The following is a 23401-nucleotide window of genomic DNA, read 5'->3' on the forward strand; positions in this document are numbered from 1 at the left end:
AGGCAGGTGATTGGAAGGTTCTAACAGGCAGGTGACTGGAAGGTTTTAACAGGCAAGTGACTGGAAGGTTATAACAGGCAGGTGACTGGAAGGTTCTAACAAGCAAGTGACTGGAAGGTTCTAACAGGCAGGTGACTGGAAGGTTCTAACAGGCAGGTGACTGGAAGGTTATAACAGGCAGGTGACTGGAAGGTTCTAACAGGCAGGTGACTGGAAGGTTATAACAGGCAGGTGACTGGAAGGTTATAACAGGCAGGTGACTGGAAGGTTCTAACAGGCAGGTGACTGGAAGGTTCTAACAGGCAGGTGACTGGAAGGTTCTAACAGGCAGGTGACTGGAAGGTTATAACAGGCAGGTGACTGGAAGGTTCTAACAGGCAGGTGACTGGAAGGTTATAACAGGCAGGCGACTGGAAGGTTATAACAGGCAGGTGACTGGAAGGTTCTAACAGGCAGGTGACTGGAAGATTATAACAGGCAGGTGACTGGAAGGTTCTGACAGGCAGGTGACTGGAAGGTTATAACAGGCAGGTGACTGGAAGGTTCTAACAGGCAGGTGACTGGAAGGTTCTAACAGGCAGGTGACTGGAAGGTTCTAACAGGCAGGTGACTGGAAGGTTCTGACAGGTGAAACAGAGAGTAATCTTGAATAAACGCAATATTTCGCTCAAGTGCATCTTTGATGAATAAGACATGTGCAGTACTTGGGTAACTTTGTTGACTAAACATTTCGCCTGCACAACAGACTTCTTCAAAGAAGCTTGTTGTTCAGGCGAAACGTTTGATCAATAAAATAGCCAGGTGCTACAAAAGTGTCTTGTTTATCAACTTTGTGGTATTCTATACTATCAATATGTGAAAGAGAGCTTTATTCTGACATTGTTTCGCTCAGGGTAAGCTTCGTTACATAAACACTTGATAAAGCTTTTCTTGACAGAAACGTCGTTTAATATTCTGTCTTACCAGCCCACAAGCCCGGCTTGAGTCTAGTCTTCTTTGCTGCCTCCTTGGTTAATCAGACTATTAAGAATGGCTATAATTATTATCTCAGTTTTTAAAGAGGTGGACGGGTATGCCAGTGGAAGGCCTCGGTCACATAACCAAAAGCTCCGGTGGCGGGTCATCATATAACTAAGACCCGCGTCAGGAAATAATTCTCTTGTTTCCTGATAAATCTTAAACAACGTAACCAGGCGCTAGCGTCCCGCAGGCGCTCATGTCCATCACAACCTGGATCATCCAGCACTTGCAGATGCTCAAGTTCTTAAGAACTTTTATCTTCTTTCCAGCAACATTTCTGCTGGTGGTACGGTGAAAAGTCTTGCTCCTACACACACACACACACACACACACACACACACACACACACACACACACACACATACACACAGTAGCAATCAGCGAAGAGGCGGGGCCAGGAGCTATGAATCGACCCCTGCAACCACAAATAGGTGAGTACAAATAGGTGAGTACACACACACACACACACACACACACACACACACACACACACACACACATACACACACATACACACACACACACACGACACGAGAGGAGAAAAGAGAAACGAAAAAGCTCATGGAGAAGGGAGATAGTGGACCTAGTAGCGACCAGTGGATAGGAGGGGCCAGGAGCTGTGGAACGACCCCTGCAACCACAAACAGGTAAGAATACACACACGCACGCAGTTTACAAACATGCTACAGCTGCTGTAATCAGCCACATAAAACATGTGAAGATAAATATCTCATTCCAGCGTGACAGCGGTTTTAAGAACGTTTCCACGACATCAGTACCTTTGATATACCTTTGTAAACCACTGTATATATATATATATATATATATATATATATATATATATATATATATATATATATATATATATATATATATATATATATATATATATATATGATGGGGTCCACCTCTGGTGTAAATTGTGGGACCCACAGCCTCGGAGAAGTGGATAAAAAGGCTTCAAGGAAAAATATTTGGATTTCTTCCTGAAGCCGTTTGAATATTCCACTTCCCCTACCACCCCATCTTTTGATATATATTTTTTTTTTACTAATAGGAATATTTTATTACTTAATATTTTACATAAGATTTAAAAGATACATTGTTGATATAAAGGTGGCATATACGGTACATGTTGTTACGTGTGTATCACCTATTATAAGCCAGGAGCAATGGGCTAGTAATCCTTTCTCCTGTATAAATTACTAAATTTAAAAAGAAAAACTTTCGTTTTTTTTGGGGGGGCCACCCTGCCTTGGTGGGACACGGCCGGTATGTTGAAATTCAGGGTTTCGACATATATATGTATGTATGTATGTATGTATGTATGTATGTATGTATGTATATATATGTATATATATATATATATATATATATATATATATATATATATATATATATATATATATATATATATATATATATATATATATATATATATATGTCGTGCCGAATATGTAAAATTGGTCAATTAGCAAGAACTCATTTAAAATTAAGTGCTTTCGGAAATTTTCTCTTATACGTTTAAAGATATATTTTTTTCATTAATGTTAATGTAGAAATTTTTAATTTTGCACCAAAAGAATCTTAGAAAACTTACCTAACCTTATTATAACAAGAGCAATTTATTTTAGCCTAACCCAACTAAATATATTTTAAATACGTTTACAATAATTTAGTACTAAACAAACACAATCAAATATATTTTTTACGTTAGGTTCAGAATGATTTTGGCGAAATTATTGCATACACAAATTTTCACTTGTCCTATATGGCAAGATGAGCGTTGCTATTTAAGCCAAGATCGCAAGTTCTGCCTATTCGGCACGACATATATATATATATATATATATATATATATATATATATATATATATATATATATATATATATATATATATATATATATATATGTATATATATATATTTTTTTTTATTATCACACCGGCCGATTCCCACCAAGGCAGGGTGGCCCGAAAAAGAAAAACTTTCACCATCATTCACTCCATCACTGTCTTGCCAGAAGGGTGCTTTACACTACAGTTTTTAAACTGCAACATTAACACCCCTCCTTCAGAGTGCAGGCACTGTACTTCCCATCTCCAGGACTCAAGTCCGGCCTGCCGGTTTCCCTGAATCCCTTCATAAATGTTACTTTGCTCACACTCCAACAGCACGTCAAGTATTAAAAACCATTTGTCTCCATTCACTCCTATCAAACACGCTCACGCATGCCTGCTGGAAGTCCAAGCCCCTCGCACACAAAACCTCCTTTACCCCCTCCCTCCAACCCTTCCTAGGCCGACCCCTACCCCGCCTTCCTTCCACTACAGACTGATACACTCTTGAAGTCATTCTGTTTCGCTCCATTCTCTCTACATGTCCGAACCACCTCAACAACCCTTCCTCAGCCCTCTGGACAACAGTTTTGGTAATCCCGCACCTCCTCCTAACTTCCAAACTACGAATTCTCTGCATTATATTCACACCACACATTGCCCTCAGACATGACATCTCCACTGCCTCCAGCCTTCTCCTCGCTGCAACATTCATCACCCACGCTTCACACCCATATAAGAGCGTTGGTAAAACTATACTCTCATACATTCCCCTCTTTGCCTCCAAGGACAAAGTTCTTTGTCTCCACAGACTCCTAAGTGCACCACTCACTCTTTTTCCCTCATCAATTCTATGATTCACCTCATCTTTCATAGACCCATCCGCTGACACGTCCACTCCCAAATATCTGAATACGTTCACCTCCTCCATACTCTCTCCCTCCAATCTGATATTCAATCTTTCATCACCTAATCTTTTTGTTATCCTCATAACCTTACTCTTTCCTGTATTCACCTTTAATTTTCTTCTTTTGCACACCCTACCAAATTCATCCACCAATCTCTGCAACTTCTCTTCAGAATCTCCCAAGAGCACAGTGTCATCAGCAAAGAGCAGCTGTGACAACTCCCACTTTGTGTGTGATTCTTTATCTTTTAACTCCACGCCTCTTGCCAAGACCCTCGCATTTACTTCTCTTACAACCCCATCTATAAATATATTAAACAACCACGGTGACATCACACATCCTTGTCTAAGGCCTACTTTTACTGGGAAAAAATTTCCCTCTTTCCTACATACTCTAACTTGAGCCTCACTATCCTCGTAAAAACTCTTCACTGCTTTCAGTAACCTACCTCCTACACCATACACTTGCAACATCTGCCACATTGCCCCCCTATCCACCCTGTCATACGCCTTTTCCAAATCCATAAATGCCACAAAGACCTCTTTAGCCTTATCTAAATACTGTTCACTTATATGTTTCACTGTAAACACCTGGTCCACACACCCCCTACCTTTCCTAAAGCCTCCTTGTTCATCTGCTATCCTATTCTCCGTCTTACTCTTAATTCTTTCAATTATAACTCTACCATACACTTTACCAGGTACACTCAACAGACTTATCCCCCTATAATTTTTGCACTCTCTTTTATCCCCTTTGCCTTTATACAAAGGAACTATGCATGCTCTCTGCCAATCCCTAGGTACCTTACCCTCTTCCATACATTTATTAAATAATTGCACCAACCACTCCAAAACTATATACCCACCTGCTTTTAACATTTCTATCTTTATCCCATCAATCCCGGCTGCCTTACCCCCTTTCATTTTACCTACTGCCTCACGAACTTCCCCCACACTCACAACTGGCTCTTCCTCACTCCTACAAGATGTTATTCCTCCTTGCCCTATACACGAAATCACAGCTTCCCTATCTTCATCAACATTTAACAATTCCTCAAAATATTCCTTCCATCTTCCCAATACCTCTAACTCTCCATTTAATAACTCTCCTCTCCTATTTTTAACTGACAAATCCATTTGTTCTCTAGGCTTTCTTAACTTGTTAATCTCACTCCAAAACTTTTTCTTATTTTCAACAAAATTTGTTGATAACATCTCACCCACTCTCTCATTTGCTCTCTTTTTACATTGCTTCACCACTCTCTTAACTTCTCTCTTTTTCTCCATATACTCTTCCCTCCTTGCATCACTTCTACTTTGTAAAAACTTCTCATATGCTAACTTTTTCTCCCTTTACTACTCTCTTTACATCATCATTCCACCAATCGCTCCTCTTCCCTCCTGCACCCACTTTCCTGTAACCACAAACTTCTGCTGAACACTCTAACACTACATTTTTAAACCTACCCCATACCTCTTCGACCCCATTGCCTATGCTCTCATTAGCCCATCTATCCTCCAATAGCTGTTTATATCTTACCCTAACTGCCTCCTCTTTTAGTTTATAAACCTTTACCTCTCTCTTCCCTGATGCTTCTATTCTCCTTGTATCCCATCTACCTTTTACTCTCAGTGTAGCTACAACTAGAAAGTGATCTGATATATCTGTGGCCCCTCTATAAACATGTACATCCTGAAGTCTACTCAACAGTCTTTTATCTACCAATACATAATCCAACAAACTACTGTCATTTCGCCCTACATCATATCGTGTATACTTATTTATCCTCTTTTTCTTAAAATATGTATTACCTATAACTAAACCCCTTTCTATACAAAGTTCAATCAAAGGGCTCCCATTATCATTTACACCTGGCACCCCAAACTTACCTACCACACCCTCTCTAAAAGTTTCTCCTACTTTAGCATTCAAGTCCCCTACCACAATTACTCTCTCACTTGGTTCAAAGGCTCCTATACATTCACTTAACATCTCCCAAAATCTCTCTCTCTCCTCTGCATTCCTCTCTTCTCCAGGTATATATATATATATATATATATATATTATATATATATATATATATATATATATATATATATATATATATATATATATATACACGCACACCTGTGATATACTTCTGTCTTATGTAAGACAAATGTCTAACTCCATCTACACTACCTGCAAAATAATGGCCCACTGTTGCACCATATGCATAAAATTTATCCCATGTCCTACATAAACATTATCACCTCCGCTTCGTATATAAACATTAACTCCTCCCCATGTAAATACTACCCACTCTCACTCAATTTTAATGCAAATTGATACTTTTATTATATAAAAAGTAATAGGTGTTATTTAACTTGAATATGCAAATTTTTCGGGCCACTGTGGAATATCAAAACTGTCTACACGAGAGAGAGAGAGAGAGAGAGAGAGAGAGAGGGGGGGGAGCAGGTTCGTCAGTGTGCTTTTGGGTATCAAGTGTGTGTTGTCTCCGAGAAGCATCGTCTCACTGTGGGTGGATAAGAGCGGGATCATGTTCTAGCCACACGTCTTAATGATCTGCCCTGCCCCATGTACACTTTATTATGAAAAGAGATCATCATCAGAAACGATACTTAGACAACCACAACTGTACCGTGGTGGAGTGGTTACTGTGATGACCTGGTAAACTAGTGGTGATACGTTCGAATCCCCACCAATAAAAGGATTGGATTAAGCAGCCTGCCTTCACCCAGACCGGGTCGTTGTGGAAACTAACTGGTTCACAAATAGCCAACATAACTAGTTCAGGAACAGTCAGTGAAATCGGTTCACTCTCACTGTGGTGATAAGTTCAATCCAGCATATTTCGACCTCTGCGCTGTACACCAATCTTTAACCAAACGTACGTCAATTGTACGCGCCTGCGTGCGTATACTCACCTATTTGTGGTTGCAGGAGTCGATTCTTTGCTCGCGCTCTCGCTCGCTCGCTCGCTCGCTCGCTCTCGCTCTCTCTCTCTCTCTCTCTCTCGTGTGTGTATGTGTGAAATAAGTGATAGGAAACAACATAACTAACAACATAAACCAGGATCCACAAGTACTCCCAACACGAAGAAAAAAAAAAGTGTAAACCAGACAAAGGAAGAAAGAGGTACCACTATGTACATACCGACAGAGAGGTATACAGGTGGGAGTTAGGCTCTCACCTCAGGCCTCCCCTACCCTCCATCACTGCCTTCTCTCAACCTCCCGCGAGTTTGTGTGTATGTATCGGCGTCTCCTCCTCCTCTTCCTTTCTCTCCCCCTCCTCTCTGTCTCTATATATATTACATACACACACACATACAGGAAGCAGGCTCCAAACGTAGCTTTAAGAGGTACAATAAAGCTTTTGGAGCAGGGAGTGGACCTAGTAGCGACTAGCGAAGAGGCAGGGCCAGGAGCTGTGAATTTCCCCTGCAACAAAGAATAGACGACTATGTACTCTCTCTCTCTCCTCCCAAATTGTTGCTGCAGTCTATTTTCTCTGCACTGTATATAGAAAGAGTAAATGCTAGTTTGTGATTACAGTAACGGTATACAATACCGACAAGATGCGGCATTACACACATAATTATCTTATATTCCACTGTGTTCTGTGTTCAGTTCTGCAATGCTGAGACTATTTACCGCATCTTCCACTGTCTTAGTTTATCATGTCTGCAGTGAATGATAAAAGCCACTTCTAGGCGAAATAAAGATGCCCAAGTATTGTTGGTGTGTTTGATTCGTAGTCCGTGATATCAGTCTCCCACTGTGTCATTTCTACAACACTTATCTAGTTATCACTGGTAGCGCCTTCCACTCTGCACCACCATCATCACCACCACCATTACCACTCACCAGCAACCCCCACTTACCCACTACCACTCCCAGAGCTACCACCATCTACAGCATCATCGACCCAAGGCCTCAACAGGGAGGCTTGGCCAAGTATTAGCCCCCCTCCCAGCTCCCCAGACACCGCCTGGGCGCCTGTTAAACCCCTTTCCACGTGTCCAGTGTTCCGCCTCCACCCCCATCTTCGTCCAACCTATTTTACGTGTTCTGCCTCCGTCTCTCCCGTTTAACTCATTCCACGTGTTTCGTGTTGATCCTTATCCCCTTCCTTTATTCGTTGCTAGTTCCGCCTCTCACTCACCAGCTCCGGGCCACCAATGTAAGATAAGAAGATAAGATAAGATTTCGTTCGGATTTTTAACCCCGGAGGGTTAGCCACCCAGGATAACCCAAGAAAGTCAGTGCGTCATCGAGGACTGTCTAACTTATTTCCATTGGGGTCCTTAATCTTGTCCCCCAGGATGCGACCCACACCAGTCGACTAACACCCAGGTACCTATTTGCTGCTAGGTGAACAGGACAATAGGTGTAAGGAAACGTGTCGGAATTTCCACCCGCCGGGAATCGAACCCGGGCCCTCCGTGTGTGAAGCGGGAGTTTTAGCCACCAGACCACCGGGCCACCGTATTTGTTGTTGATCCTACCCCTCGGTCTGTCCTTGTGACAATTATGAATTGGGGAACCACACAACTGAAAGTTAAGAGATGTAACTAGGAGCTGGAGCTCAACACCAACAAACTCGACCAACACTCATAACCCCCCCCCCCGCATTTGTGTGCAAAGCACGGGTTTGATAGCAGAGTTGTGGATGAGTGGAACAAACTCCCGAGTAACATCACTGAGGCTAAAACGTTGTGGTAGTTTTAAAAATAGGTAAGACAAATACATGACTGGCTTGGGCCAGTAGATCTGATGCTGTGCTCCTTCCTTCTTAAATGGATGTGATTTGGACCTACTTAACATGTGCCAGTAGGCCTGCTGCAGTGTTCTTAATCGAAATAATAAAGGGTGAGACGGTTGGACACTGAATACAACCCGGGAAGAAAGAAGTTACAGACATCCTGCAAGAAGTAATCACAGCACCAAACATATCACCAGAAGTGCATATAAATCCAATAACTTTAACGGCACATGCAAAATTAGCCAAACTAAGAACTGCTTTTGGAAACCTGAACAGATTCATTTAGGGCATTATACAAAGTGTATGTTAGGCCCATCGTGGAGTATGTGGCGCCAGCATGGAACCCGCACCTGACCAAGCATATATTGAAACTAAAGATCCAGTAGTTAGCAAGGAGATTAGTGCCAGAACTGAGAGGAATAATATACCTGAAGGTACACATAGAACTCAGCTAACAACACTAGAAAAGAGGACTGGGAGAGACATGACCATACATACAAAATACTCAGGATATTACACGGAGTGCATAGAGACATGTTGAGAAGAGGGGGAGTAGGAAACACAGACAACAGCTAAGCACGTAAGTGAGTCATACAGACGTCAGGAATAATTTTTTCAGTCTTAGACCATACAAGACAAACAATAGTAGCTACGACAACCCAACTCCAGGTGATTTTTTAGTGGCAGGAAACGAAAAAAGAAAATGGAAGGAAATAACAAAAATAGTCCACCACCTTGGAGCCTTGTTGGACTGGAGGCGCAGCCAGTGGCCACCCATGGCCCTCCAGAATTATTACAACTACTGATGCCAATAACAAAATCCCCCCAACAAACACAGAATACAACCTCGTTCATATTTGCTAATATACAGGGCCTTAAGCCATCCACCAACAACAAAATACCTTTTATCAGTGGACTTCTAGTGGAGTCTAATGCAATGTTTGCAGCCTTCACAGAGACTCACACAAAAGATCACTTTGACAGTGAAATATGGATAAGTGGTTACAACCTTTTTAGATGCGACAGAAAAAACAGGCAACAAGGGGGGGTTGGCCTGTATGTCAAAGAGTCCCTTATCTGCACGGAGTTGCTGAACACCACAAATGAGGTAGTTGAAGTTCTATCAATAAAGATCGAGAACCAAAACCTAGTCATTGTGGTTGTATACAAGCCACCAGATGCAACCTCCCAACAGTTCAAGGAACAGCTACTGAAAATCGATTACTGTTTGGAAAACCTTCCAGCTCCATCCCCAAACATCTTACTGCTTGGTGATTTCAACCTAAGGCATACAAAATGGAAGAATGTAGCAAATAATGTTATAGCTGAAACAATCCCCGGAGGTAGCGCAGATGAAAGGTCACACACACATGAGCTACTAAGTCTCTGCGAAAAACACACCTTAAGCCAGCAGATAGTGGAGCCAACAAGACTAGAAAACACACTTGACCTTATCTTCACAAATAATGAGGACCTGATAAGAGACATAAGAATATCAAAAACAACTAATTCCGATCACAATCTACTTGAAGTCCAGACGTACATGCATAGGGGTCCTGAACAACAGAATGCATGTACCTGTGAAGGTGTCTTCACAAAATACAATTTCAACAACAAGAACATCAACTGGGACCAGGTAAACCATGTCCTAAACGAAACATGTTGGGAAGATGTCTTAAATGACATGGACCCAAACCAGTGCCTTGAAAGGATCAACTGCCTGGTAGCCGAAGCATGTTCTAGGCATATTCCCCTAAGAAAGAAGAAGAGCAGGAGTAAACTGGAGAGAAAAAGACGCTCCCTCTACAGAAGACGAAGAGGCACTGAGCTCCTCAGGAGTGCTAGAATATCTGATACACGAAGGGAGGCGCTGACCAGGGAAGTGGAAACTATCGAACTTAAGCTAAATGACTCTTACAGGAACCAGGAGAGGCAGGAGGAGCTTAAAGCTATTAGTGAAATTGAAAGAAATTCAAAATATTTCTTTTCATATGCCAAAAACAAGGCAAATACCACATCTAGTATCGGGCCCTTACTCAGACAGGATGGGACTTACACAGACGACAACAAGGAAATGAGTGAAATATTGAAATCCCAGTACGACTCTGTGTTTAGTGAACCACTAATCGGTCTGAGGATCGACGACCCAAATGATTTCTTCATGAATGAGCCTCAAAACTCCATAAATGTATGCCAGATTTCCGACATTACCCTAACTCCGATAGATTTCGAGAAAGCCATTGACAACATGCCTATGCACTCAGCCCCGGGCCCAGACTCGTGGAACTCTGTTTTCATTAAGAACTGCAAGAAACCCCTCTCGCGTGCCCTAAGTACACTATGGAGGAGGAGCTTGGACATGGGTGAAATTCCACAGTCACTTAAAACAACGGATATAGCCCCACTCCATAAAGGTGGCAGCAAAGCATTAGCTAAGAACTATAGACCAATAGCTCTGACATCCCACATCATAAAAATCTTTGAAAGAGTGCTAAGAAGCAGGATTGCAAATCACCTGGATTCCCAAAATCTGCACAATCCAGGGCAACATGGGTTCAGGGCAGGTCGCTCCTGCCTCTCACAACTACTGGATCACTATGACATGGCCTTGGATGCACTGGAAGAAAATCAGAATGCAGATGTAATATACACAGACTTTGCAAAAGCATTTGACAAATGCGATCATGGCGTAATAGCCCATAAAATACGTGCTAAAGGAATAACTGGGAAAGTGGGGAGATGGATCTTCAACTTCCTAACAAATCGAACACAAAGAGTAGTGGTCAACAGAGTTAAATCGGAGGCTGCCATAGTGAAGAGCTCTGTTCCACAAGGCACAGTACTCGCCCCCATCTTATTCCTTATCCTCATATCAGACATAAACAGAGATATACACCACAGCACCGTATCATCCTTTGCGGATGATACTAGGATCTGCATGAGGCTGTCATCTGCTGAGGACGCGGTTAACCTCCAAGAAGATATAAACAAAGTTTTCCAGTGGGCAACGGTAAACAATATGATGTTCAATGAGGACAAATTCCAACTACTCCGTTATGGAAAACTGGAGGAGATAATAACTAGAACAGAGTATACTACTGACTCCGGCCATACAATAGAGCGGAAAAATAATGTAAGGGACCTGGGAGTAGTAATGTCTGAGGATCTCACTTTCAAGGATCACAACAGTGCCACGATCGCACGTGCAAAGAAAATGATAGGATGGATAATGAGAACTTTCAAAACGAGAGATGCCAAGCCCATGATGATCCTTTTCAAATCACTTGTTCTCTCTAGGCTGGAATACTGCTGTACATTAACATCTCCATACAAAGCAGGTGAAATCGCAGATTTAGAGAGTGTACAGAGATCCTTTACTGCACGTATAAGTTCTGTCAAGCACCTTAACTACTGGGAACGCTTGGAAGCACTTGACTTGTACTCGTTGGAACGCAGGAGGGAGAGATATATCATAATCTACACTTGGAAAATCTTGGAAGGAATGGTCCCAAATCTGCACACAGAAATCACTCCCTACGAAAGTAAAAGACTGGGCAGGCGATGCAAAATGCCGCCAATAAAAAGTAGGGGCGCCATTGGTACACTAAGAGAAAACACCATAAGTGTCCGGGGCCCAAAACTGTTCAACAGCCTCCCATCAAGCATTAGGGGAATTGCCAATAAACCCCTGGCTGCCTTCAAGAGAGAGCTGGACAGATACCTAAAGTCGGTGCCGGATCAGCCGGGCTGTGGCTCGTACGTCGGACTGCGTGCGGCCAGCAGTAACAGCCTAGTTGATCAGGCCCTGATCCATCGGGAGGCCTGGTCGTGGACCGGGCCGCGGGGGCGTTGATCCCCGGAATAACCTCCAGGTAGAGTAGTCAATATGTGGAAAACACTATATAAAGTAAAGAGATCCCTGCAAAGTACACACACACACACACACACACACACACACACACACACACATACCATATTTATAGCCTCACATTCTACATCTCATTCAATTTCTCCTGATTCCAAGAAGACAGTCACGGTCAAGGCTCGTTGATATCTAATCCCTCAAGTTGGAACCCGGGAGTTCCACTCCCTGCTCCACCTACACACACACACACACACACACACACACACACACACACACACACACACACACACACACACACACACACACACACACACACACACACACCATAACACCACCGCTGGCAACACAAACGAGAGGAACCAGAAAGAGGCGCGTGTCTCTCCAACCAACCATACTAAGTGGCGCTATAAAAGGATGAAGCGATTTAAGCCACATAATCTGCGCAACCAATAACCAACCAGGCGACCATCTGTGCAGCTCTTCAACCTTACACGCTTCAAGGGCCAACCAAATAAGCACATTTATTGATTTTACTTCTATTAAAAGCGAGTGAACTCCCCCATATGTCTAAGTATAACGTGCATTAGCACTGGTAAACCGGAAAATAGGAAAGACGTATGCAACACTCAGGACATCTATCACATGTTACGCCTATTGAGAGTGTTCTCAATCCACTCACTAAATTAGCTAAGTGTAGCATACGTCTCCACCTGTCTGTCTCACCTGCGACCAGTTTCAAGAGTGTAGATGAATGGTTCAGAGAACCGACAAGTTGATAAATTAGACACATGTGCAACAATTGGGTATCTTTACTGAGGAAACGTTTCGCCACACAGTGAGTTCATCAGTCCTATATAAAATATGTAATCAGCCAGGACTGATTACATTGACTCCAGGCTGAGGGAATCATTACCTCAAACTCCTTCTCATCTTCACAATTCGTCTTTGTAATGGACTGATGAAGCCACTGTGTGGCGAAACGTTTCCTCAATAAAGATACCCAATTGTTGCACATGTGCCTAATTCACTAACTTCTCGGTTCTCTGAACCATTTACCTACAGGCTGCTCCTGTTGGCGGTCACCTGGCCAACACTGCCACCACCAACACAGCCTGGTTGACCTGCCACTTAAAACCAAACCAGTCATGGAACTGAGTAGTGTGATGCATTATGAGGAGAAACCACAGGAACTGAACCAAATTACAATGAAGAGATAAGTACTAGGAGTGACTAGGAGTGAGGTACAAACCTTGCTAACAGATACCTACAACTTGGTTTACAAAGACATGACCAAACACTAGGACATATTTGTTAGAAAACGTTTCGGTCCTGGAACCGAAACGTTCTCTAATAAATATGTCCTAGTGTTTCCTCACGTGTCTTTCTAAACTACTGTATTATATATAAGTAACTTAGAGCAACTGATACAGCAGACAACGACACCTCTCATATACCTGTAAAGTAAAAGGACACAAGTGCAACTAATGTGACATTTATTGTGGCAACGTTTCGCTCTCCAGGAGCTTTATCAAGCCATTACAAACAATACATGGACACAGAGGGTATTGTATTGTTTGTAATGGCTTGATAAAGCTCCTGGAGAGTGAAACGTTGCCACAATAAATGTCACATTAGTTGCACTTGTGTCCTTTTACTTTACATATTGTCGGTAATTCTACCAACTTTATTACAATCTCATATACCTGTTATACATTTTACCCTCTTAACGGCCTGGACCCATTCTTCTCTGTTGATCTGTTCAACGAGGCCGTTCCTGTTCGAGGTCCACTGGCCCCACACATCCAACACAGCCTGGTTGATCCGATACTTGGCGGAGATGGCAATCCAGTTTGCTCTTGAAAACTGCTATACTTGTTCCGTCACATTTCAGATACCTGCTGGTAGCAGGTTGGAGAGTCTTGGACCACAGAGACTGACACAGTGTTCTCTTTGTGTATATAAGTAAAACCCATGTACAACACTTGAGGATCTTATATACACAAAGAGAACAATGTGTCTGCCTTTGTGGTCTAAGACTCCGAGTATCGGATCAACCAGGCTGTGATGGATGTGTGGGGCCAGCGGGCCTCCAACAGCAACGGCCTCGTGTTGATAAATGAGACACTTGTGCAACATTTGTGTAACTTTATTCTGGAAACGTTTCGCCAGCCAGTGGCTTCTTCAGTCCCACCCAGAGAAAGGTGGAAGATGAGGAGTTTGAGGTAATCAGTCCCTCAGCCTGGAGTTGATGTGTTCAGTCCATCAATCTTTATAAAGACTGATGTACTGAACACATCGGCTCCAGACCGAGGGGCTAATTACCTCATCTTCCACCTTTCTCTGCATTAGACTGAAGAAGCCACTGGCTGGCGAAACGTCTCCAGAGTAAAGATACCCAAATGCAGCATGTGTGTCTCGTTTATCAACTTGTCAGTTTACTAAGCCATTTATTCAAACACCTAAGTGTTGCACATGTGTCTTAACAACTTGTCAGTTTACTAAGCCATTTGTTCAAACACCTAAGTGTTGCACATGTGTCTTAACAACTTGTCAGTTTACTAAGCCATTTGTTCAAACACCTAAGTGTTGCACATGTGTCTTAACAACTTGTCAGTTTACTAAGCCATTTATTCAAACACCTAAGTGTTGCACATGTGTCTTAACAACTTGTCAGTTTACTAAGCCATTTATTCAAACACCTAAGTGTTGCACATGTGTCTTAACCTGTCAGTTTACTAAGCCATTTATTCAAACACCTAAGTGTTGCACATGTGTCTTAACCTGTCAGTTTACTAAGCCATTTATTCAAACACCTAAGTGTTGCACATGTGTCTTAACAACATGTCAGTCTAGTATACTTTTAACGTTATAACTTTCTTATTGCGTCAGTGGTTCTCCTGGTTTACAGGAGCAAAATACTCAACCATCTTGATATTTCTATCAAATTACTGCTTACCTCCAAGTATTTCAAGACTCTGATATTCCTGACATAACTGATGTCTGCCTGTCAAAATCACTTACTCACTCAGACATCAACACGTTATCCAGACCTCCTTAAGGCCAGTCATGCAAATTTTATGGTAATCGTACGTCAAATCCCTTAGAGGCCCCTCAACGTGATTCATGGCTCGGTGGTAGTTTCTTCGGCACACAACTAATGTACCTGGGTTCGATCCTCGGGCTGGATGAGTTGTTCGGCATGTTCCCTTACACTTCTTACCCCTTTTTCACCTAGCAGTAAATAAGTACCTGGGTGATAAATTAGACACGTGCAGCACAGTGGCTCCATCAACACAATGCAAAGAATAGTGAGGAACAAAAAGAGATATTTATTCTTCTTCTTTGTATAGGACTGATGAAGCCACTGTGTGGAGTAACGTTTCCACAATATACACACCCAAGTGTTGGACGTGTGTCTGTTTAATTTATCAACTTGACGGTTGTGTGAACCCATCACCTACAGGTGCCTGGGTGTTGAGCGTGTGTTGTGGGTGATACCCAGGGGGCAGGGGTAGCGTACTTTAGTCAGGGCTGCGCTTTAATTAAAATCAGGTTTTAGCTTGTAAATTCAAAGGTATAAAAAAATAGAATCTTTCAGTATTATTTTGTCACATTTCGCTGAGCTAGAGTACACAGACATGAGCCCTATATTAATATTGATTATCCATAAAGACAGTTATGTCTAAAACCTAATAACTGGACGAGAATCATCACGGCCAGTTACACTAACAAAACTTTAACCTTTAAGAGAGGGGGGGGGGGAGAGATTGATTGATTTAGGGATGTGAAAAAGTATAGATATCAGTATCAATGCTTAAAAATATGAACAGTAACACACTACCTCACGACTGTGAGAATTACACAGCGAAGAGGCGTAGCCAGGAGCTATGAATTGACCCCCGCAACCACAACAAGGTGAGTACACATACACAAAGTGTACATTCCTTATGTCATTTATATATATATATATATATATATATATATATATATATATATATATATATATATATATATATATATATATATATGTACTCTCACTTCTCCGTGCGTCATCAGGAGCCGTGCAATGTTGCAAGAGTAGCAACAAGAGAAATGAGGGGAAGTTTTTTCAGGGAATAGTAGCGTGAGTGACATCCGCTGAGAGAACCTGTAGCGGATGTCACTCACGCTATGTCAGCATAGTTGCTGATCCCCTTATGTGTTGTATAGCGTATTATAGTACCATCCATGTGCTTTATATAGAAGATCCCTATTAGGCCGAGTGACTGTATGACGTCACGGGATGCAGCGTGAGTGAGTGACGAGATGCCTCTTCCTCACTCGACGGATAGACATAGACAGGCGAGCAGGCAGGCCTGGGCTCCCATCTCCCATGACCACAGTCTGACAATATAGCGTTACCATCCAACAAGTGTGTCTACATTCAACCCTAAAATCTCCTACCGAACCCCACACGACAACTATACTCTGAGAAAACTTCCTCTCATTTCTCCTGCTGCTACTCTTGCAGCATCTCACGGCTCCCGATGACGCACTGAGAAGTGTGAGAGTACTTGAGCTAAAGATTTCCACCCCCCGTGGTCTGTCTTGCATATATATATATATATATATATATATATATATATATATATATATATATATATATATATGCAATAAGATCACAGTAAACAGGTGATTTCAGAATATGCAAAACAACCACTGTGAAAGAATAGAGAAATTCCAATCGTTTTCGTGACTACTCACATTATCAAGGAAAAATGATTGTTCCTTGATAATGTGAGTAGTCACGAAAGCGCTTGGAATTTCTCTATTCTTTCGCAGCAGTTGTTATATATATATATATATATATATATATATATATATATATATATATATATATATATATATATATATATACATACTATCTGCAAGGAATTCGCAAGAGCAGGCGAAATATACACAAACATTGATCTCTGGCTGAAGGAGACTCGAACCTACGAACCTTAGAACAATGTACGCAGTGCTATACCAATCTACCCACACTGGACAATACCTTGGCGTGTAGCTAGCGCTACACGTTGATCCAAGGCAGCCAGCTTTCAGGGAGAAGGCTTACAGCTTTTCATATCCCCTGCATGCATCAGCCTTACTAGAGAATTTTAACAATGCAAGGAATTCGCAAGAGCAGGCGAAATATACACTAACACTGATCTCTGGCTGATCTCTTGCGAGTTCCTTGCATTGTTAAAATTCTCTAGTAAGGCTGATGCATGCGGGGGATGAGATGAAAAGTTGTAAGTCTTCTCCCTGAAAGCTGGCTGCATTGAATCAACGTGTAGCGCTAGCTACACGCCAAGGTATTGTCCAGTGTGGGTAGATTGGTATAGCACTGCGTACATTGTTCTAAGGTTCGTAGGTTCGAGTCTCCTTCAGCCAGAGATCAGTGTTTATATATATATATATATATATATATATATATTTATATATATATATATATATATATATATACATATCGTGAGAAATCACGGAAGCGCCTGGAATTTCACTATTTCGTCACAACGGTTGCTCTGCATACTGTGAAAAGAGGGGAAAGGAAGGTGGGTGTGAGGGTGCTTGTTTGTGGGAGGGGAAAATAAAGTGGGTTTAGGAACAATGGCTATACTTGTTTACATGCTCGTAGATATCAGACATACAAACGTATTCAGGCACATCCACTCCCCTATAAAACACCTATCCGGCCCACCTACACCCACACATCACCACACCAACTCTCCCACCTACGCCTGAGTAGGTCACCAACACTCAGAGAAAGCATGTGCAGCCGGAGTGAAGGTACACACACAGGTGTGAGGAAAGAGATGGAGGTGTACAGAGGGTTAAGGAAACATAGAGGAGAAACAGAGCGACAGAGACATTAGCAAACAGCTTTCTCCCAGTCAGTAAAGCACCGCACAAAGGTCACCAGGTTATACCTCCATTGTATCTGGCACACGTTCACGCACGCACGCACGCACACCCACACACAGGCCTAGTGTCTAATCGACATGTGCCCAGGACAAAATGGTAACTAACACACACACACACACACACACACACACACACACACATTACTAGTGAGTGAACTTACTCATGGTCAGTTAAGAGAGACCATGAGCTAAAACATGACCCCTGTATACCAGGTTACACAGGGGTACATAAACTAAGATATGTCTCTCAGTGCATATACAATGAGAATTTACTTAAATATCCATTTCAGTATAATAACTGTGACATTTTACTTATCACTTGGACCACGTAAGTCACTGTTTTAACAGCCATGACAAAACATGTTCAACACACACACAAAAAAGATAAAATTAACGAAACAACAAAAGCAACTAATATAAACATTCAACACAACTGAATACTATCATTCCATGTAAAAATAACTAGTATCAATTAAATAACCATTAAATTAATAACGTCAACAGGCACTCCTAAAAGTTCCCCGAGGTTCCTACAGGCGGCAAGGTTACGCTGAGGACAGTGTTAAAATATGTTCGAGTGAGCGTCACGTCACGAGCTACAGGGAGTCGAAAATGGTATAAAATGCCGATAAGTTGATGAGTAAGACACATGTGCAACAGCTTGGTATCTTAAATGTTGAAACGTTTTGCCTACACAGTAGATTTCTTCAGTCAAATATTGAGCGGCAACATTTGGGTATCTTTATTGTTGAAACGTTTCAGCTACACAGTAAGCTTCTTCAAGTACCAAGTCAGCGCAGGAGTACCAGCGAAGTAAAGATGTAATTAGTCCATCAACCTTGGAGAAAACAGTATCTGAGGTGGTCAGTCCCTTAGCCTGGAGAAGAGTTCAGCAACGTAAAAGTGAACTCTTCTCCAGACAGGTGGTGATGTGTGAGACGTAACGCCAGATCCTTGCTCCACACAAACTGTATTTTAGATAATAATGTATTTTTGACTGGTAGTGAGCAGGTAGCATGCAGCCATGTCCCTCATGTAGTCGACAAGCTTTGACACTGATGAACCAACCAAGCATTCTACGGGTTCTGAACCCATTAGATAAAACTGCGTGCGTGCGTGTGTGTTGTGTGTGTGTGTGTGTGTGTGTGTGTGTGTGTGTGTGTGTGTGTGTGTGTGTGTGTGTGTGTGTGTGTGTGTGTGTGTGTGTGTGTGTGTAAGAGAGAGAGAGAGAGAGAGAGAGAGAGAGAGAGAGAGAGAGAGAGAGAGAGAGAGAGAGGGAGAGAGAGAGAGAGAGTGTATACTCACTTATTTGAGGTTGCAGGGGTCGATTCACAGCTCTTGGCCTCACCTCTTCACTGATTGCTACTAGGTCCTCTCTCTCCCTGCTCCATGATCCTTATCAAACCTCGTCTTAAAACTATGTATGGTGCCTGCCTCCACTACGTCACTTGCTAGGCTATTCCACTTCCTGACAACTCTATGACTCAAGAAATACTTCCTAACATCCCTTTGACTTACAGGAGTCTTCAACTTCCAATTGTGACCCCTTGTTTTTGTGTCCGCTTGTTTGTTTGTGTGTGTGTGTGTGTGTGTGTGTGTGTGTGTGTGTGTGTGTGTGTGTGTGTGTGTGTGTGTGTGTGTGTGTGTGTGTGTGTGTGTGTGTGTGTGCGTGCGTGCGCGCGCGCTGCAAGATGACAAAGCCCAAAGAGGTGCCGAGTCACACTACCCAAGGCAAACCTTATTCCAGTGAGAGTGTCTTCTTCCACCCCTCAAACCCCACTCCCACTGATACCCAACAACCCCCACCATCCCCCATTACTCACACCTCCACACCCAACAAACCCCACGATATCCCCCCCCCCCAGTGAGTAACACTTACACCTCTTACTAACGCCAACTTATCAATTACTTGTTTTATTAACTTCCAGCAAGGAAGGTGTAATAAATTTATGGTAGAGCCTTTATTACTACCATAGATTTACCAGCGTTTACCATTGATAATACCATCTTTGCTACCATAGATTTATCAGCGTTTACCATTTATACCATCTTTACTACCATACATTTGTGTTTAATATAGATAATACCATTTTTATTATCATAGATTTCGGAACCCATCAAAGATAAAGGCAAACCATCATTATTTTTCCTCTTCGTCTACTGTCAAATGCGTCAGGAAAATTTTCACTCCCGCTTAGAGATGTCGAAATAAACAATAAAAGCAAGTATTACACACACACACACACACACACACACACACACACACACACACACACACACACACACACACACACACACACATATATATATATATATATATATATATATATATATATATATATATATATATATATATATGGTATATGATAATATATAGCAGCATTTAATATGAAAAACATTCATATAGGACTATTATTGGACAGGATGTGACGGGGATCTGGATATATCTTTAAACCATGGATGTATCTTTGTATCTTTGATATACGCTACTATACTCTGAAAAAACTTCCTCTTATTTCTCCTGTTACTACTCTTGCAACATTGCACAGCTCCTGATGACGCACTGAGAAGTGTGAAAGTACTTGAGCTAAAGATTCCCCCCAGTGGCTTGTCTTGCATTGTTAAGATCGTTTGTTTGTTACTGTTTTCATGCAAGTTTATCCTTTTCTCTGAGGATGGGGGTCCCTAGGACAGTTCTAGAGGTGGTACCTCCCTATATATATATATATATATATATATATATATATATATATATATATATATATATATATATATATATATATTATATATATATATATATATATATATATATATATATATATATATATATATATATATATATATATATGAATGATAGAAATGTGGAGAAACTCATTAAGGTGTTCCTTTGTTACTAAGGCCTTGCAGTTAACTCAGAAATTGTAACATTACTGTCTTTCCTGATATTCTGTCAGCGGGTATGTCAGCTGGGATTATTCTCTCAGCAAGTATTCCATTACCACATGTTTACAAATATCCGGGAAATAATACCGTGTCTGGAAGAAACAATACCGTGTCTGGAAGAAACAATACCGTGTCTGGAAAAACAATATCGTGTCTGGAAGAAACAATATCGTGTCTGGAAGAAACAATACCGTGTCTGGAAGAAACAATATCGTGTCTGGAAGAAACAATACCGTGTCTGGAAGAAACAATACCGTGTCTGGAAACAATACCGTGGCTGGAAAAACAATATCGTGGCTGGAAGAAACAATACCGTGGCTGGAAGAAACAATACCGTGTCTGGAAGAAACAATATCGTGTCTGGAAGAAACAATACCGTGTCTGGAAGAAACAATACCGTGGCTGGAAGAAACAATACCGTGGCTGGAAGAAACAATACCGTGGCTGGAAGAAACAATATCGTGTCTGGAAGAAACAATACCGTGTCTGGAAGAAACAATATCGTGTCTGGAAGAAACAATATCGTGTCTGGAAGAAACAATACCGTGTCTGGAAGAAACAATATCGTGTCTGGAAGAAACAATACCGTGTCTGGAAGAAACAATACCGTGTCTGGAAGAAACAATATCGTGTCTGGAAGAAACAATACCGTGTCTGGAAGAAACAATACCGTGTCTGGAAGAAACAATACCGTGTCTGGAAGAAACAATACCGTGGCTGGAAGAAACAATACCGTGGCTGGAAGAAACAATACCGTGTCTGGAAGAACAATTCCGTAGCAGTAACAATTCACAACCCCCTAATACCGTTACTGAAACAATTCAGACCCCTAAATACCGTGGGTGGAACAATTCACAACAACCCCTCAATACCGTGACTGAAACAATTCACAACTAGCTAACCGACAAAGCAGAGACAGAACTAGATAAAGTTTGGATTGGTCGTGGACCATCGTCAAGTCATGTAGTTTCATCTGAACGCTGTGTTAGCTCTGGACGAGCAGCTATGTGACTATACTTTCTTGTTCTCCAGTGCGGCAAGTCGAACAACATCACGGAACCTCATCTTAAAAAAATGGTTGGTTGGTTAATTGGGTTTACAGCATATCGACTTCACAAGAGCTACTAACCCCGTATGTCACCTGTTAACCACCAGTAAAGAATATTTTAAATCCCTAAAACGGAGAATTACAATACACTCCCAACATATATACACAGACACAAGGGCTATTAGCCCTGTATATACACACTGTATATATTACTAAACATAGACCAAATGGGAGACATAAAACTGGCGGTGCCTGACGACAGTCATCTGAAGCAGCCAGTCACGTGTGTTAAAGACAAGTCAATATTATAGTTTTCGATGGTGTGACAGGGAAAGCGTGCGACCCTGACGGTCACTCACGCAGCACACAAGAAACTAATCATTTCACATTAACCACCACCGAGTCTCCAGGAAGTAGTTCGCTCCTTGTGTTTAAGGTCTACTGATCTACTGCACCAGGCTTTTACTGTTAGCGGCCAACTGGCCGCTAACAGTAACAACTTGGTTGAAAATGCTATCGAGTAGGGCTCCAAGGGTAGGAGAACCCTTGAAACCAATCACAGGTAAGTCACAAATATCAAGGATATTGCAATTCCTAAAACAGAGATTAAAGACAAGGTGTTTTATACATTTATAACTTGTAGAATGTCATACAGACTGCGGTAACAATGTAGAATGTCATGCAGACTGCGGTAACAATGTAGAATGTCATGCAGACTGCGGTAACAATGTAGAATGTCATGCAGACTGCGGTAACAATGTAGAATGTCATGCAGACTGCGGTAACAATGTAGAATGTCATGCAGACTGCGGTAACAATGTAGAATGTCATGCAGACTGCGGTAACAATGTAATGTATCTAATTTTATTTTGCTTATTTTCCTATAACAAGTATTTACAAATAAACTGAGCATATTTCTCCTTCAAACAAAGTCGTTGCCTACAAACCTGTTCTAACAATTGACTGATATAGAGAGTTAACTTAAAAATTCTATGATAGGTTTCAATAAAATTTATGCTAGGTAAAAGGACACAAGTGTAAGTAATGCGACATTTTCGTGTGGC

General features: G+C 41.7%; 1 protein-coding gene across 1 annotated transcript in view; it reads right to left on the reverse strand.

Moving 5' to 3' along the window:
* Nucleotides 1-23401, reverse strand: part of Fim (plastin-2 Fim) — a 273290-nt gene that overhangs the window by 151486 nt on the left and 98403 nt on the right. The window lies entirely within an intron of this gene.

The sequence above is a fragment of the Cherax quadricarinatus genome, chromosome 76 (genome assembly GCF_038502225.1).
Source record: "Cherax quadricarinatus isolate ZL_2023a chromosome 76, ASM3850222v1, whole genome shotgun sequence".
Classification (NCBI taxonomy): domain Eukaryota; kingdom Metazoa; phylum Arthropoda; class Malacostraca; order Decapoda; family Parastacidae; genus Cherax; species Cherax quadricarinatus.